This window comes from Orycteropus afer, unplaced genomic scaffold (assembly GCF_000298275.1).
Source record: "Orycteropus afer afer isolate SDZICR_OR568_19922 unplaced genomic scaffold, OryAfe1.0 scaffold00632, whole genome shotgun sequence".
NCBI lineage: Eukaryota > Metazoa > Chordata > Mammalia > Tubulidentata > Orycteropodidae > Orycteropus > Orycteropus afer.
Window position 1 is genome coordinate 1,292,549 of NW_006922219.1, and position 4,416 is coordinate 1,296,964.

A 4,416-nucleotide genomic window follows, 5' to 3' on the forward strand; every position below is an offset into this window, starting at 1 on the left:
AGAAAAAAAAAAGCACCATTAAAAGTCATATTGCTTTATATTTCACATCTATACCTATAGTCCATGTTAAATTGACTTTTGTGTATAAAATCCACATATTTTTACCCTTCTATAGATATCCATTTGACCTGGAACCATTTATTGAAAAGATCATCCTTTCCCTACTGTATTGTGTTGTCATATTTGTTATACACAGGCTGACTGCATTTGTGTTGGGTCTGTTTCTAGGCTCTATTCTGTTCAATTGATCAGTTTATTTATCCTTTATAATGTTTGTTGAAAATTTAATCATCAGTCAGATTAAGGAGATTTTTTTTTTCTATTCCATGTTTGCTAAGAATATTTGTTTTCATATGAATAAGTGTTGAAATTTTTTTTCTGAATTTATTGAGATAATCATATTTTTCATTTTTATGCATTACATTAACATAATGTGGTGATTAATTTTTCAAATGTTAATCAACCTTACACAACTGAAGTAAACTCGTTCATAATGTGTTATTTTATTTATTTATTTCAGGATTTGGTTTGTTATATTTTGTTAAGGATTTTTGAAAGATATTGATGTATAATTTTCTTTTCTTGAAGTATCATTCTAAACTTTTGAATTCAAGATCATTTTGGCCTTATAAAAAGAGATAACAAATATCACATTTATTTGCTACCAATTTAACAAGAAAGATTTAGGACACTGTTGAGTGAACACAAAAATTTGAAACCAAAGTTGACTTTTTAACATTGAAGTCATACCCTCTGTATTCAATTTACTCCTACACTTTATTTTGATTGCATTATTTTGAGAAAGTCTTGATTCATGCATATAATAGATAGCAAAGTTGAGTCGATTCTGGTTCATAGTGACCCCCACTGGGTTTACAAGGCTATATAAATCTTTATGGGAGCAGACTGTCTCATCTTTTTTTCTGTGGAGTGACTGGTGGGTTTGAACCAGCAACCTTTTGGTTAGCATCCAAATGTCTTAACCACTACACTACCAGAATTCTTTATAATCTCCACAATACAAATATGTTTTTGTCAAGTCATTTGGCATATCAAGGTTATTTTAAAGTAGGCAAGATGGCAGGAGTAATTTGGATGAGCACAAAAATGATTTGATCTTATGAGAAACAGATTTGTCAGTCACAGGGAAAAAAATTAAATACTGATTTTTTATGTATTTATATATTGTTGTTATAAGATATTGACAGTATAAATATATTTGTTGTTGTGGTTAGGTGTCATTGAGTAGGTTCTGACTCATAATGACCCTACATACAATAGAACGAAACATTGCCTTAATCTGTGCCATCCTCACGATTGTTGCTATGTTTGAACCCATTGTTGCAGCCACCGTTTAACTCATCTCATTGAGGGTTCTCCTCCTTTTCAGTGACCCTCTACTTTACCAAGCATTCACTTCTCCAGGGACTAGTCTCTCTTGATAACACGCTCAAAGTGCATAAGATGAAATCTCTCCATCCTCCCTTCTAACGAGATTCTGACTCTACTTCTTCCAAAACAATCAATTTGTTCACTCTTCTGGCCATTCTAGGTATATTCAATTTTTAGTAAATAATAATTTGAATCAATCTTTTGTAGAATGCTCTTCTTCCTCCCCCTCAACACAATCATATAACCTCCATGTAACCTGTTTTGTAGCCACAGATGTAGATAAATTTTCAAAGATGATAACTAGTGATGTTAAAAGACATTTTAATTTATTTTTTTAAAGAATCAAAAATTTATAATGAAGGATATTGAAACTAAAGTATGATCAACAAATTGTGTATTATTATTATTTTTCTCTCTCAAGTGATGACTATAAAATAAATTGTCCATAACTTAAAAGTTGTTGTTCTGTACCATCCATTCTGACTCATACAGACATCATATGGCAAAGTAGAACTGCCTTATAGGGTTTTCTAGGCCACAAGCTTTATGGAAACAGAATGCCAGATCTTTCTCCCTTAGAAATGCTGCACGGGTTCAAACCACCAATGTTTTAGTTAGCAGCCAAACTATTAACCAGTGTGCTGCTAAGGATCTAACCTAAAGGTTAGAAGAAATCAATTTCTATATTGAAAATTCAGATAGAAAGATTTTAGTGTCCTGTTGTTTATACAGAACCTTCTTCTCTACCAAGTAGCCTCTTCATGGCTCCCTTAAACTCCTTATTCCTTAGTGTATAGATCAGTGGGTTTAAGCTCGGAGTAACAATGGAATAAAAGATGCTGAGAAGTTTACCCTCATACTGAGATGGGCTGTTTCCTGGTTGTATGTACATGTAGATAACAGTCCCATAGAAGATGGATACCACAATGAGATGGGAGGAACAAGTCCCAAAATGCTTTTTGCCTGCCTGTTGTAGATTTCATCTTGAGTACAGCTACAGCAATGAAGCCATATGAAACCAGAATGAGAAGAAGTGGTGCAAGGAATATAAAAAAACTTAATGCAAATACAGTTTCCTCCAGGGCTGTGGTGTCCACACATGCAATCTTGACCATGGCAGAGATCTCACAAAAATAGTGATCCAGGTGGTGGTTTCCACATCAAGGAAGGCTCATGGCATATGGGGAAAGAATCATGCAATTCGTAATACCAATTCCCCAAGTCATGGCCACCAGGCCTTGACAGAGCTGGGGTTTCATTATGGTCATATAGTGTAGAGGCTTGCAGACAGCATTAAATCGGTCATAAGACATCACAGCCAGAAGCAGGCATTCAATTGTGCATAGTGCCACATCAGTGAAAAGTTGAAAGGCACAACCACCAAAGGTTATTTTCTTATCTTTGCCCCAGATATTGACCAACATCTGTGGGACTATATTTGTGGTGTAACAGAGATCCAAGATGGCCAAATTTCTAAGGAAAAAGAACATGGGCGTTTGGAGATGCTCATCCAATAGTGGCAGCAGGATGATGGCTGTATTTCCCATCAAGGCAATGGTGTAGAAGAAAAAGACAACCCCAGAGATGATCATCTCCAGCTGAGGTTGTCCAGTGAATCCAAGAAGTATAAATCCACCAAAATAGCTATTATTTGACATCTCTTCATTTTTCATAATATCAGCTGTGAAAATATCAATATATTGAAAGACATATGCATATATTTATTAATTATAGTATCCTTGCACGTATAGCTAGGAAAGAGCACATCATGAAATATGATCATTATTCCATTATTTTGTCTGTTTATTCAACTAGGTCTAAAATTTATTCCCAGAACATTTTCCCACAAAGCCCATACTCTTAATCACCTTCATGTTTCTATTTCTATGCCAAAACAAAAAAATGCAAAATTCTCATAGGAAAATCTTGAGAAAATGGCTACATAAAACTGGATAGACTTCTCTTTTATTGGTAAGGATTCTGGGAAAGGAGTTAGGAATCTATAACAAATTGTTGCCTTTTTAACCACAGGTGCATAGAAAATAAAGGTTCTAAAACCCACCAGCAACTCCATGGAAGGAAGATGGACAATCTACTTCCATAAAGACTGACCACCTTGGCAACCCAAAGGGGGTCACTATGAGTCAGAATTGACTTGATTGTAATAAGTTTTTTTTTTTTTTTTTTTTTTTAAAATCACCTCTTGTTATACCCTTTTCTAATACTTAAGATGCATAGTTTCAACACTGTTATCCACATTCACTTGCTTATCTGAATTTTCTTTCTTACACTTCGTTTCCTTTCACTACAAAATTTACAGTTATAAATATTAGCTGTTTTTCTCACCCCTAGAACCAACAATTTCCCTCTTTCATTACAAATGCTTTCCATATTTCTGATTTAATCTTGTGCATCTCCTTTGGGGAGTCTCTGGGTGGTGCAAAAGGTTATTAGGCTCAGCTGCTAAGCAAGGTTGGATGTCTGAACTCATTCAGCAGTGCCTGGGAAGAAAGTCCTCATAATCTACTTCTGAAAAATCAGCCATTGAAAACTTTATGGAACACGGCTCTACTCTGAGCCACACGGGGTCACCATGAGTTAAAATCAACTCAATGGAATCTGGTTGTCTTTTTTTTCCCCTTCTCCTATGGAGTAGTTCTTTTAAACAATATATCTGTTTCTTAATTTTGTAGTAAATCTCTCATAATATAATAATTTCCTCTTTTTTTGTCAGTATACACACACACACACAGCAACTGGTTCTAGTAGTCTTGCTTTTAAAATGTTAAACCTTTGCAGGAGGGGAAGTGCATTAGGTTTTGTGTTTATATCTCTAGTGACTCTCCTTAGGATTAGTGCAGAGAAAATACTCAATAAACATGTAATATTTGTTAGGAGAAACTTTGATAACAACTTATCTTTCCCTTTTTATCTAAAATAAATAGTAGCTCTTTAAAACTCAGTTCCCAATACTGAACTAAAAATGATCTTTCAAACGTATAAATGACCAGTGCCTCTACTAAA

At 34.4% G+C, this 4,416-nt stretch overlaps 1 pseudogene; it reads right to left on the reverse strand.

Moving 5' to 3' along the window:
• Nucleotides 1-2,073: 2,073 nt before the first annotated feature.
• LOC103210644 lies at nt 2,074-3,050 on the reverse strand (annotated as a pseudogene).
• Between the last annotated feature and the right edge of the window lie 1,366 nt (nt 3,051-4,416).